The sequence below is a fragment of the Equus caballus genome, chromosome 1 (genome assembly GCF_041296265.1).
Source record: "Equus caballus isolate H_3958 breed thoroughbred chromosome 1, TB-T2T, whole genome shotgun sequence".
NCBI classification, from domain to species: domain Eukaryota; kingdom Metazoa; phylum Chordata; class Mammalia; order Perissodactyla; family Equidae; genus Equus; species Equus caballus.
In genome coordinates, this window is record NC_091684.1 from 198,526,674 (window position 1) to 198,541,393 (window position 14,720).

Genomic DNA, 14,720 nt, shown 5'->3' on the forward strand with positions numbered 1-14,720 from the left:
CTGTGCACAGTGGGGACAGGACTCAGAAGGAATGGCCAGGGGTGGACTGTGCACAGTGGGGACAGGGCTCAGAAGGTAGGGCCAGGGGTGGACTGTGCACAGTGGGGACAAGGCTCAGAGGCAGGGCCAGGGGTGGACTGTGCACAGTGGGCACAGGGCTCAGAAGGAACGGCCAGGGGTGGACTGTTGACAGTGGGGACAGGGCTCAGAAGGAACGGCCAGGGGTGGACTGTGCATAGTGGGGACAGGGCTCAGAAGGAACAGCCAGGGGTGGACTGTGCACAGTGGGGACAGGACTCAGAAGGAACGGCCAGGGGTGGACTGTTGACAGTGGGGACAGGGCTCAGAAGGAACAGCCAGGGGTGGACTGTGCACAGTGGGGACAGGGCTCAGAAGGCAGGGCCAGGGGTGGACTGTGCACAGTTGGCACAGGACTCAGAGGCAGGCTGCATGTGGCTTTATATGTTGGTGTTATACGCCTAGCTGGTTCAATCTCAGCTTTGCTTCCGTTTACTGATAAAAGCACGGGAGGAGCCTTAAAACATGCAGTGGATGCTAACATGCTCACTCTAAAATCCCAGAACCCAGAGGTCCAAAGCGGCTCTGTCCGCACTTCCTGGTGGGACGCAGGTGACACAATATATTGATACTGACTGTGTAGGATGCCTCGTGGGTAAACAGCGTCGCCATCTGCTCCATAGCCTTTTTGTAAAACTGTGTGGAAGGAGAAATGGCATAAGTTTCAGTGACGTCTTCTCTTCCCCTGTCAGAAGCTTGGACTGTTAGAGAAACCATTGAAGCTAAAAATAATTTAAAAGCCAAAATTCAGAATGTGTAATTGAAATTTAACATGCCTGACCTGAAACCACAGCGATGAGATAACTGTTCTCCAGGTCGAGACATTTGCCTGAGGGCCTGTGTTCGAGAGGCTGTCCCGGAACGTTAACTAGACACAGGTTGCTTCCGCGTTAGTGTCAGAGGTTTAATAAACTATTTGCTGAACCACAGTCACTCACAGTTCTATAAGTTTAGAATTTATTTCATCTGTTGGTGCGGATTCTTCTCTGCCTCCTTTATTGCAGGATGGCTTCTGCTTCTGCTTTCCCACAATTCTGGTCTATATTTTGGGGACTGAGGCAACACCTGCAGCTTCTGATGCCACCTGTGTGGGAATTAAGGGCCCTCAGGAGTGAGAAGCCACCAATGCCATGTGATCCGGTCATAGACATTATATTGAGGACCCACTGTGTGAAGGCAAGTGCTGGTAAGGGCTGCTGACCTCAGCCCTCCGCCTCCAGTTAAAATCTTAGTGAGATAGTAATAATAGTACTTTACGGAGTGCCAGGTGCCAGGTGCCCACAGGCCCTGTGCTCACCGAAATGCACATTGTCGCATTTAGTCCTCACAGCCACCCACAAGGAAGGCACTGTCATCTCCATCTGTGGTCGAGAATAGAAGCTCAAGGAGTTAACTGCCTGAGGGCTGAGTCACCAGATGGAAGAGCTGAGATTCTGACACAGTTTGCTCCAAAGCCCAGGCTGCCGAAACAACACACCGCAGACCGGGGGCTTAAACCACAGAAATTCATTTCCCCACGGTTCTGGAAGCCAGAAGTCCAAGATCAAATCGTCACAGGGTTGGTTTCAATCAAGGCCTCTCTCCTTGGCTTGTACACGGCCACCTTCTCCCTGTGTCGTCACGTCGTCTTCCCTCTGTGCCCGTCTGTGTCCCGTCTCCTCTTCTTACATCAGTTGTATTGCTAAAGCCCCAATGACTTCACCTGACTTCAGTCACTTCTTCAGGGACCCCACCTCCACATGCAGCCACGTTCTGAGTTACTGGGGTTAGGACTGCAACATATGAATCTGGGGGGACACAATTCAGCCCATAAGACTTTTAGCCATGGAGCCTGTGCATTGCCTCTAAGAGGAAATATTAAGCCACTAGTCATTTCCACTCTGGCATGAACTAGTTTTTCTGCAACTAATTTCCTGCAGGAAGATTTTGATGATGAAACTGTAAGAGAAAGTTGGGACACTGGGTCCTTTAGACAATGAAGAAAAACCACCAAAAGCGGGAACAGGAAAGGGAGCCTGGAGATGCTGGAAAGCTGGCATCTTGTAGTCTGCTGTTTTGGGTGGGGCCTGACTTAGGGAAGTAAAGTAAACACAGTGTCACTTTCTTTTTCTTTTTCTTTGGTGAGGAAGATTTGCTCTGAGCTAACATCTGTTGCCAATCTTCCTCTTTTTTTGCTTGAGGAAGATTAGCCCTGAGCTAACAGCTGTGCCAGTCTTCCTGTATTTTGTATGTGGGACACCCGCCACAGCATGGCTGCTGATGAGTGGTGTAGGTCCACACCCAGGATCCAAACCTGTGAACCTGGGCCACTGGAGTGGAGTGTGCTGGACTTTAGCACTACATCACAGGGCAGGCCCCTCTATTTTTATTTCCGTTATTTCATCTTTCTAGCGTCTTCATGTTTTGATTCTATCCATCCAAGCCCACAAGCTCCTCAGCTCTTGGAAAATCTCCTTAACAATCTGTCACTGCTACATTCTCCATCATTCCAAAACAAGTTGCTAAAGATTATAGTCCTCTGTTGATGTTGATTGGGATCCGGAAATTGTTAGGAGGCCCTCAGAATGTTTAATGAGTTCAAAGGGGGCAGTCACGAGGGCAGGTCTTCCTGGTGAGCTCCCGATTTCCATAAGAGCTCTTTCATCTCAGGAATGTATCAGAGAGCACATGGGAGCACTGCTCACCACACCTCCCAGTAGTCTTGACACGGTGACCTCTCAGGAGCCAACACTACGGGGGGAGGCGGGACCGTCGCCTGTGCCCTCATCTCCCGAGAGCAGGTTCTCTCCCCGCTTCCTCTTTTCCAGGCTGTGGGTTCGTCCCTGGACACACCCTGCTGAACTCGCCGCTTGTCCAGAGGCAAAATTGACTGCCAATTTACTTTGCACATCAAGCTCGGTGTTAATAATCCTGCTTGACTGTGTGTTAGGAGCTTCCCGAGCACGGAGGGCTGCGTCTGAAGGACTGACTGGTAGTGACTATCTAGGTGAGGGCGCTTGTTTGAAGGGTGAGAGGCCACTTTTTTTTTAAAGAAAGAATGACATAATCGATTAGTGGGGATCCCACGGAGAGGGACTAGTGGCACAAGCATAAGTTACCCTCCATCAGTGATGACATCAGAGCTTCGCTGCGCTGGGAGCCCACCTCGTGCAGGCTCAGCCCGGCACGCTCACTAACTCAGTGAACCTTCACAAGTCTGCAGGATGGGCGCTGTGTGCCCCTTTGTGAGGAAAAGGAAACTGACGTGGAGGCATTAAATAACTAGCTGGGATCCCCCAGCTAGCAAGAGCCAGAGCGGGAATTTGAACCTGGCGGTTGTCAGACTCCTTGAAACTGCACCCAAGTGTGAGCGTCAGGATCCAAGCCGAGGCTGCTGCAGACAGAGCTGTGGGCTCCCATCACCACGACACTGCAGGTACCACTGAGGACCCAGGAGTGCCACGTCCTTGGACGTGCCCTCAATGCAGCCTTTCTGGCTTGGAGTTGGGGGTGGGGTGGGGTTCTGGGGGAGGAGGCCTTGTCCTCCCACAGTTAAGTCCACACACATATAATGAGCACCTGCTCCGTGCCTGGCATCTGGGGACGTGGCTGAGTTCTGTATCCTGGAGGAACGTGTGCCCAAGTGGTGGGAGACACATGGGCCATAAACACATGAGCAAATTTAATAACTTCAGGCCCAGATGAATGTTGTGGAGCTCTCCCCTCCCCCTCAATGTGTGATGTCCAAGAATCGGTGACAGCTCGCACTTGCCAAAACCTTCAGCTTTGGGGTGACTGGATTAATTTGCCTGGAAAGGAATATGAATTACATGTCTTGTAGAAAGCATGTATTGATAATATAATGGTTGCACATCGATCAAACTAGCAGTGGAGAGAATACCTTTGTTAACACAATTTAGAGAGTTTATCTTTGTAAAGTAGGGACTAGGCTGGAAAATTCAAGAAGAGAGGGCATCATTTCCACTAGTCCTGCTTCTGATCACATATCTCCACACAGTGGACTCTCCTTCTTCTGACCCAGGATCTCTGGAGCAGCCAGAGGGACGGATCCTGCAGCTTAAGGGGCATGTGAAATGACAGGGCTTCTTCTACTTTGAGTCTCTTCTGACGTTGCTTTGAGGTTGACTTGCATGAGTGTATGTATCATTTTTAAGTAAAGGAATGCACACGTATTTCCTGAGCATTATAAATAGGACAACTGTTGGCTAAAAGCCTGAATTGACCTTTGAGCAAATGTTGAGATAAACGGCTCAACCAAGCTTCCTCCTGAGTCGGGGCCTCGGGCCTTGCTGTCCACCTGCCTTTCTCACGAAAGGAGCATTTGTCAGGCCCCAGCTCTGGACCCAGATTCTGCGGGAGGGAAATTACAAGCGGAGAAGTCATTGTTCCTACCCTGGAGAAACCAGCATTTAGTTGGGGGGGTGGTTAGATAAGTATTTGAAAGAGCTCCGGAGCAAACCTGGAGAAAGTCTGAAGAACTGACCGTGCTGAGATGCCTAGTGCGTAGTTTGTTGGTCATCTTCACAGCCCTTTCTCTGTTTCACCCTCGTGTCAGTCTTTTGAGATAGTTATTGATATTATGCCCATTTCACAGATGGGCAAACTGAGGCCAAATACTCAAGGTAGTTGGTAAAGTGCAGAGGCAGGACACTGTCGCAGTTGAGACCCTGGGCCCTGGAGTCACACAGATTGAGTTTTAATTTCAGCTCCAGCTCTTATTAGTTTGTAAACTCGGGCAAGTTTCTTACCCCCGAGACTTAGTTTCCCCACTTGTAAGGATAACAATAGTATTCACGTCCCACAGGTGTTGCAACAAGTGAGAAATGTATTGAAGATGCTAAGCACAGACTGGGACCTCAGCATGCACCCCACGGATGTAGCCTTCACTCTGAGGAAGCGGCCAGTCACGCTTGAACCCCAGCGTCTCCGGCCTCTCATACAAGGCCCTGCATGGAGTGTGGACCCCAGCAACTCTCTGCTTAGGATCAGAACATGACCCAGCCACTTACTTACAAGAGTGACCCTGGGCCACTCCCCTGACTGTGCTGAGTCTGTTCCCTCATTTGTAAAACGGGAGTCATCTACTGGCTTCGTCACAGGCTGGCGTGAAGGTGAGGCGATGTATGAGACACACGGCACTTGAACAGTGCTTGGCACACACAGGCTCCCCAGGGGACTCGCCATGAAGGATGAGAGCTGGAGGTGGGCGGGTCTCCCTGGGAGCCTTCCTCAGAGCCCATGCATCCCTGACGTCCTGGTGAAGCAACCGCCAGCAGGAGCCGAGGCAGTCGGTGGGGAGGCCTCGGGCTGCCTCTGCACACCCACCTCCGCCACCTTTCTTCCTCCTGCCCAAGCTGCAGGGGCTGCCGAGCCACACAGGAAGATCCAGTCTGCAATAAAGCATTTCTTCCCACAGTCAGCTGTCCACACTCGACAGTGGCAAAACACATTCAAGAGTTGGCCATCCCGCAGGAAGGGCACAACCTCGTCAACTTGTCCCATCAGCAGGCTTGATGTCTGAGCGTCGTGGTCGTCACAGAGCTGCTGGTTTTCATCTGCCGGGCGTGGCTGTGTGCCTCTCAGGTGGTAACTGGAAAGTTCTCTGGTGGGAGAAGAAAGCCCCAGGTAACCCGCTCTTGACTTGGTAGGTGGAAGGTGAGGTCCCCGCCCGTTTCTCTCATCCCCTCCTCGCTTTTCATCCCACTCTCCCCTTCCCTGTCGGCAGAGCTGGGGTCAGGTCAGCTTTGTCTGCCACTCTCTAAGTATTTGTCAGACTAAGTGACTGTTTACTGTCCGTCTACCAGGTGCGACGTCCATGACCTTGTCCTCAAACCACCCCCTGAGGATTTGACCACGGGCCTGCGTGGTGACAGAGCCCGGAATTTAAACGACAATGCTTGCAGAGAACTTGCCTGTCTTGCCTGCAGGTCACGGGAGTTTTGGTTTTGCCATAGCAGATGGTAGCTTAATTGTATTCCTTACGTTTTGAACAACTAAAAAGGGTCAAAGATGAGCAAGTTGTAGACCAAAAAAGAAGAGGAAATAATCCTAGATCCAGAAATTAAATTAATGAATCTTGGTGTCTTCTTATAAATGTCATTCAGATAGGACCTATTAAAATCTCACTGGGTAATAAGAAGAAACAGGTAGAGCGCTGGCCTTGGAGTCGCACCCGTGTGGCATCAGATTCTGACTCCACATGTGGCCCTGGGCCAGTTGTCACATCTACTAAAGGCCTTAATTTCCTCAACTACAGGACAGAGAGATGATACCCAGACTACAGGGTGGTCGCAAGGGCTCACCGAGCTGACGTGCGTGAAGGACCCGGCTCCTGTCACCACTAAGTCAGTTCACAGCCCCTCTTCAAATCTCTCTTCAGTGGACGTAGGGGGACATTCTCTAACAACTCAGATAAAATGTGATTTTATTACAACAGAAACAACAGTCTTTGCCATGACCTGCCCAGACGGGTAAGAAAAATCTACTTAAAAAATTAAAACAAAGGAGCCTAGTGAGGCAAAGTAAATATTGTGAATAGTGCCATGCTGCCATTGAGTAAGAGTGATTTGCAGCAGCCATTACAGCCGTTTCAATTGATTTTTTTGGGAAACCGTTGCCAAATAGCAAAAAAAGAGATTGAATGAAATAACTAGAATTTTCAGCTTCTTAGAGGAAGCGCCTTTGGTGTACAGCACGATTGCCAGGAGAAGAGAGGGTACATTCTGGATGTAGGCAATGACCTCAGGAGATCCAGGTTGGACTTAGAGAAAACGTTTGAACTCGGGTCACTTGCTCTGGAAGGTTCCGGTTTCCTATCTAATCGCCGATGCTCAGGGTCAAGGTCGATTCTTAGAAAACGTGGTGCAGACGTGGGCATCTTTTTGTTGCTTTGCTAGATGTAAAAAAGGCATGCAGCCATTCATCGGTGACCTCAGCATCATAAAAAGTCACTTGAGAATGCTGCTTTCTAGACTGGTTTGGGAATAGTTATTTTGAAAACAGCTCTCTTAAAGCTGTTTAATTGTAAGCAAAAGCATAGGTGAAAATGTCAATTTCCTGGTGGAAACAGAATCAAACTTTAAAACAAAGATCTGTTTAATGAGGATTCAAGAACAATTTTTCTTTCTCAGAGTTACCGTTTCTCTCTTCCTCTTGGCACCTTCTGCCATGTCAATTTCAGGAGTAGCATATGGAGAAATGATCAACTTCCCCCATTAGGTAAATGTGATTTATCCTTTAGTTTTTTAAACCAAATGGCTTGGTGGTTTTCACAAAGGGAGGCGTTTTGCTGGTGTTAAATGACTAATGGTACAATTTGTTTTAAATTACCGAAAAAGGAGAATAATTGACTTGAGAGCTTGTTTGCAAAGGATGTTTGAAGAAGCATTTCATCTTCTGAGAATGGGGCACCTGAAGCCTGAAGGAAGGTCCTCATCAATCCTCCTTTGTTTCAAGAAATTGAAGACTGTTAAAGAAAAGGAAAACCAAATGCAAGGAAAAGACAGATTCTAGAAAAGGTGCTGGGCAGAAAGAGAAGCTGGTGCATTTGAAAGTTAGGAGTTTTCATGTTAATATTTGCACCTCCTCCTTTTGTAGTGTCTATTTTCTATAGACTTTTGAAAGTGCTAAAGTGAAGACAGCAGTTTAAATCCATTTGTATTACACAGCATGTAAACACAGCTTGACATTTTTTCGAGATCAAAATAAAGGTGCATTCATCTCGATCTGAAAGGCATCTGGTTTACTTTTTTAACTTCTCTTACCATGGGTATAGATTGTGGGGGCACCTCTTTCTCCTGTATTTGAAAGCAGTTCTGTGTCAGCCCAGGTCCTGAGCCACAGATGAAACTGGGATAGGATGGGAGAAAAAAGAAACCCCTGAACTGGTGACTTTAGGAAATCTTCTCCAAAGGTTTTTCTCTTTACTTTGCTCCTAATCACTATCTTGATTGCCACCCACTGAAGATAATAAGGGAAAGCTCGGTTTCCAAAAGACTAATGGAGGTTGATTTAAGAAGACTGAAAGAAACAACCAAATTCTAAAAAAACCCAAACAAACTAGGTTTGTAGAAGATGTCATAATTAAATAACCATGAGGATAATAGAGTAGCCTGAACTTAATGATAGGTTATATTTTTAAAATATTTTTTGAGATAGATAGTGAATGGCAATTAGTAAGCACAAGTAGTTTGGGAATATATACATGTTTTTGGAACAGGTAAATTGGCAGATATATCAGTTAGCCATTGCTGTATAACAAACAACTCTGAATTACAGCTGTTTAAAAGAACCACGACTTCTTATTTCTCATGAATCTACGCGTCGATTGGGTGGTTCTGCCGATCTCCACTGCGTCTGGCGGTGCTCTGATCGTAGCTGGGGCTTCGTCACTGGCTTGACAATTAGCTAGCAGTTTGATGATCTGTGGTGGCTTCAAGGGGACGGCTGGACCCCACTTCACCACCTCATCCTGAGCAGGAGAGCCTGGGCACGTGTTTTTGGCAATCGTAGCGGTCCAGCAGAAATGGGCAAACTCTTTTCAAGCCTCTGTGTATGTCTGTGTGTCAAGTTTGCTGTTTTCCTTTTAACCTAAACAGGCCAATGGCCAAGCCCAGATTCAATCTGGGCCAGAACTCCATGGGTACAAGGCAGAGGGCATGCTATGGAGAGGCCATCGATCGGACCATTTATGCATTCAGTCTACCACTTCAGGGTGGTAAAAGTGAGGGAAAGTTGATATGGTGGGTAACACCCTACCATTCCCTAAAGAAATCATCATTGAGATACAGAATAACACAAGAAGCCTTCCTGAAGGAGAAAAATGAAGGGAAACCCATTTCAGGTGGGAGAAAGCTATATCGGGGGAATAGACCACATTTATTGGAGATATAATCATTTATGTTACTAATTCCCAATTGACAGACAAGCAGGTTTTCCTACCATGTCTCTGTTTCAATAAATGATGACCTATCTATGAATCTATTTATCTACCTACTTATCTAGTGTATAAAGATAAATGGCGTATTTACACACACATACACCATGCAAATATACTTATAAGATACCTTCTTAGAAATAAAATTCCTAATTCAAATAGCTTTATAAATTTTTATGGATATTGTCAAATTGCCATCTAAACAGGCCATAGACCTTTATATTTCTACCAACAGTGTTTGAGACTGACTCATTTTTCTAGTGGATGTTATAAAACTTCTAAATCTTTGCTGGTTTAATATACGAGAAATAGTATCTTGTGATTTTTATTAATTTTTTTTTGGTTATAAGGGAGTTTCTGTTTGGGAAGATGAAAAGCTTCTGGAAATGGATGGTGGCGTTGGATGGTGGTGTTGGAAATGGTGGTGGTGGTGAGAGTACGTAATGCACTTAATTGTATACTTAAAAATAGTTAAAATGGTAAATTTTAAGTTATGTATATTTTAACACAATAAACAAGTAAGCTCACCTCCCCTGGGGTGGGGGGTAAACTTATCTAGAGAATGGACCCACACCTGAGGGTCTGGCCTCTTGTCCTAGGGAAGAATGGACACCTGCAATCAGAGCCTAATTTGCCGCTGCAAATTACTTAGAGAAGAATAAAGAGAAAAAGAAATATCCCGTGGCTGCTGTTTCTGAAATGACTTCAGATTTGAAGAACGTTCCCACACCACCTGAATTAGCTCTTCATATTTCCCAGTGACACCACAGCGCTTGAATCCGATCGACCGCTCTACAGTTGGAGACCGGCACCTGTTACAGCTGGCCTGGCTCACCCCCTCGGCAAACTGGCCCAGGCCGCATTTCCTGCACAAGCTGGGAGGAAAGGCCCCAGCCTGGCTGGAGGATCGAGTCAGAGAATGCATCACACTGACCTCTCCAGAATTCCACCGGATAATCTCAAGGCAAACTGAGGGAGGGAGTCGGAAAACAGATGGTGTCCATCTTCACTCGGCAAGTGTTAAACACAGACTAGTGATTGTCTTATAAACGTTCGAGACGGCCCTGTCCTGGAAGCTGGTGCAGCCCTGTCGCTGCTGCCATGGCAACTGCCTGGCCCTCCCTCCAGCCTGTGACCGCTGGAGCGTGACTCCCACCACGGCTCTGGGAAGCCCAGTTTCACACTGTGTTGCAGTCTCTGGACATCCTAAGGGGAGCCGTGTCTTCTGCAGCTATTTGGGGTCTGAAGCCATTGCTCTGCATAGGTGCTGCTCAGAGGATTCCGGTTGCTTCCTTGGGCTGGGTGCTCATGTATCCTAGGGGTGTGATGTTTCCTGTTCCTCTGTCATTGTGTGACTCCTACGGTGGAAAAATTAACTATAGGCATGGAGGGTGAGTAAGTAGGGGGAAAAGCAGAGAGCTGAATGATGTGTGGGACCGCTCTGGCATCGTGACGGACAGTCTTGGTCTGGGGGACGTTCTCAGGTGAGGTGTCATGACAGGGCCCAGGATAGAAGCAACGGCCAGCACTGAGCAATATGGAGAGCAGTTTAGAAAACGTTGATTTCAATTTCCAGTTACATTAACATGAGTTTCTAGGTTAGTGGATTAAACACAATACATAAGCTAACAAGTCGATTTAAAAGTCTCTTTAGACTTTGTTTTGACGCAAGACATTAACAGGTCATTGTGGTATGTGACTCGGCAATTTCTGACTTTGGAGGCCTGCTATTCACCAGCTTTTTTAATAAAGAGAAATGATCTTGTGAGAAATGAGGAATAAACCCTTACATTTAAAATGACCTCGTTCTTCAGGTTTTAATCATTTACAAAATTAAAATCCGCAGAAGTACACAGAAGGTACTGGGTCTAGGGATGGTCAGATCTTAATGTAGGAAGAGGAAATTGGTTTTCTGCATAATAAGGGTTTAGGAATGTGTAATTCACGGCCTTTCTGACTTCGCTGAGCTTCATTTGTTTGCCTTGCTTATCACAATGTATTAACGCACAGTCAGTAAATCCCCGCAAGCAAACTCCAGTGGGTCAGGAGACTGATACCATCTCTGCTTTCCCTCCTTGGTCAGAGGAGACAAATGAAGACGGATTGAGGTTATTCTTTCCTCCCTAGAGGAATGTGGCTAGAATAATAATTCACTTACCTAAAACTGGCTGGAGAACATGTCGGGGAGGTGAAAAAGAGGCTGGAAGGGAAGAATAAAGCATCTCTATTTAAAATTTTACTTATGTTCCAGCACACTGGAGATGTGAAGGCGAGGCTCCTGGCTTTGTGTTGACGTTGGATCCTGTTGCTTCCGCTGGTGAGGATGTAAATGAATTCACAACGGTTAACACCTCCCAGCTCACGGGCCTTCTGTTTTCTTCTCACCACATCGATCCGATGTTTGTGGTCTCTCAGTCTCTCGCAGGCGTTCGCCTCAGATGCCCCAGCACCAAGGAGCCCTTGGGTGGGAATGGTGCAAGGTACAGCCCAGAGGCACACACTCGGCCTCAGGGACATGCTCCACAGGAAGAATTCCAGCCCAGAGCTCACTCCATCTGCCACACAATGGGCCGTCCACCACCTGACCCCTGGTAGCGAGGACCAACACCAGGCAAAGCAGTTGCCATCACGTGTGGCCAGTTTATCAAGCCCTCTGAGGTCACCCTCGCTCTTGCTCGTTGGTTTTCCTCCTTGGATTCAACTTTCTGTTATTGCTTTTGTTCAGAAAGCCCTTACTAAAGACGTGGCCATGTTCGGTGTTTGAGCAGAATATCTCTGCTTTGAAATTGCAGTTCGATTCCACGCTTTTCTTACGACATTCATTTACACAGAAAGGAAACGTACAGATGCATATGTATATGTAGCAGGAAGAAAATTTGCTATTTTGAGGCTTGACAGAAAAGAGGGTGCAGGAAATTATATGTAATATTATAAATAAAAAAATTATTTATTTCAAAAATTCATGTGGTTCAAAAATAAAAAATTGAAACCTCCCTCCCACCTGCCCCCACTTCATCCAGACCACCTCTCCCACTGTCTCTGCCCTGGAAACAAGGTATTGTTTTCTCAAGAAGCTTTCCAAGGTTTCTCTGTGCATACACAAGCAAATATGAATAAATCTATTTATTTATTTGTTCATTCAGCAAATTATCAAGTGTTCCAGGCAAAAAGCAGATGAAAATTCCTGTCCCCAAAAGATTTCATTCTCGCTGATAGAGACGGACAATAAGCAATAGACAAGACAAACATGGAAACAATCTTTTCCTTTAGGTGCGTGGGGTCAGGGAAGAAGGAAAGGCTGAGGAAGGAGCATCAGCCTGGGGAGGTGGCTCTGTCCTCGCCGTGGTGGTCCAAGGAGGCCCCATCGAGAGGCGGTATTTAAGCAATGACCCGGGTTGGAAACTACCGTGGGGGGAAAGTCCAGTCCCATTTGTAAGGAGAAAAGTGGTCTTCGCCTGTGTCTCGCCGTGCACAGCGGTGTTCTTGGTTACACAGGGGCTGGGACACACTGCCGCACACGCGTGGGTACACACAGCCCCGGCCGGCCCGCTCAGGGAAGCTGTCTCTCCTCCTGGGTCTCACCAACGTCAGTGAGGGACTCGCACGCTTTGTGGTGCTAACATCTAACTTCTTCCTCTGAGAAGAAATCAGAAGCAGCTGTGTCTCTCAGCTGCGGTGACCACGTCTGTGAGCCAAGAGAGGCAAGAAGCAGGAGCAGCTCTGTTCCTTCGCTTCAGGGAGCGCAAACTCTGTGTGTCTGTTTGTGTGTGTGTGTGTGCAGGTAACACAAGTCCTCCTATTATTGAGCACTTACCGTCCACCAGGCACGCTGCCATCTCAGTGACCCTTATGGCGCCTTATGTTGTTATGGGATGGGTATTTTTTATAGATTACATTTATCAATTTTATAGATAAAAATTTTAGACTCAGGTTGTGGAAACTGGCCAAGGTCCCACAGACCTAAGGGCCTAATCCCGAAGCCGGAGGTTCTGCGGTGGAATAGACTTGCTGTGGTCCCTGCTTTGCAAGGCAAATACGAGGCAAGGGTGTCGCATCCTTTGAGAGCAGAGCAGCGCGGTAGCGGCTTCGAGTGGGACAGGTGAAAGTGGGTGCTCTCTCCCGGCAGGCGGTTCCGTGGTTACTGACGTAATGCCTGAAGCTTGGCGTCCAGCTTCTATTATGAAACACGGTATCAAAGCCTCCTCTGTGAGGCCATCAAATGTCCTCCCGGCTGTCAGATCTCTACGCCTACCCGTAGATTGCTAGGGCGGTTTCAAAATTAATTACAGGGTTCCCACATGGAACTCGCAGAGTCATTGCTTTGTCACTATGATAAAAAAGGACAGTTGCCATTTAAAAGTTAACAGTTTTAACAACACATACTCCACATAGCTTCCAGAACACTATTTGTCATGTTATTAAATTCCTTGGCTTGTTGCTCACAGAGTTCACAGGAGGAGGAACAAGGGTCTGGTCAAGCAGATCTATTTTAGGAAAAAAATAGGTCCTGCTTACAATAATGCTTCCATTAAAATCATACCTCTGATGTTCCGATCTCTTTCTAAATTCGAAATACACATTGAAGGCAAGAAACACAACATCTTTATGGGATAAAACCCTTCCCAGGCCAACGGCAGGTGCCTTATTTGAGGTGCTGGAGCTGGACTGTAAATTCGATAATTAAAGCATCAATATTTAGTCCTTCAAAAATGTGGTCATTTTTCTGTTCTTTCTCTTTCTTACAAAGCAAGATCTAAAATAAAGTTTGTAACCCTAGTTAAAAATTGACTCCAAAACTTCTTTCTGTCATTGAAGATGTATTTTACTTACTGAAATGTCAACCTTGGAAGTATTCTATTCTGTAGAAGTGGAAGGTCTGAGAAGCTGCCAGTTACGATCCTATTATGTATGGCTGATTAGTCATCAAATGCGTATGTGATTCCAAAAGCATAATTTTAAGAGATCTATTTATTTATTATTTCTCAATACGCCACATACTCACTTTTTATTTTAAGATACTTCAACCACAAATGATGTTGATATAGGAATGATATGGGGGGCGGGGCAGAGATAGAAAATGAGTTTCTGACATTCTGGTGTGTTTTTAAAATTATTTGGAAGCATTATTGAGATATATTCCCTATGCGGTTGCCAGCTTTTAGTCTGCATTAAACTCCAATTTGATGTCCAAAGACATCGCTTTCCAGGAGGAAGACACTAAGTATAGATCTGTGTGACCCCTTCTGGGAATTCTTGTAAGCTGCCAGACAGTTCCATCCTGTAGAGCAAAAAACAGAACCACCGAAATCACCTCTGGGCTTGCAAAGGCAAGAACGTCCTTGTCTGTTTCATCGTCGTCGTCATCATCATTACGATCTCTGGTACCAAGTTTAGCACTGCATTCGACTGGCTTTGCGTGTATCTGTGGTCGCCCATGCATGGAAGATGCCAGATAACTGCCTCTCGAGGGAGTGGATGAGGTGTCTGTGTTCATGGCTGAAATGTGGAGAGTTGTCCCACGAATGCTGATTGAACACTCGTGCTAGAGAGAATTTCTCAGAGCTTATGTTCCCTCAAGGTGTGTCCTGTGTGAGTCATTCTAAAGTTCTCCCTGTGGTTTCCAAACGCCTAGGATGCAAGCCTCTGCGATGTGTGAGCGTGCAAGAAGAGCTTGCAGGATTTTCTTTCCCAGTCATCTTGCTTTTTG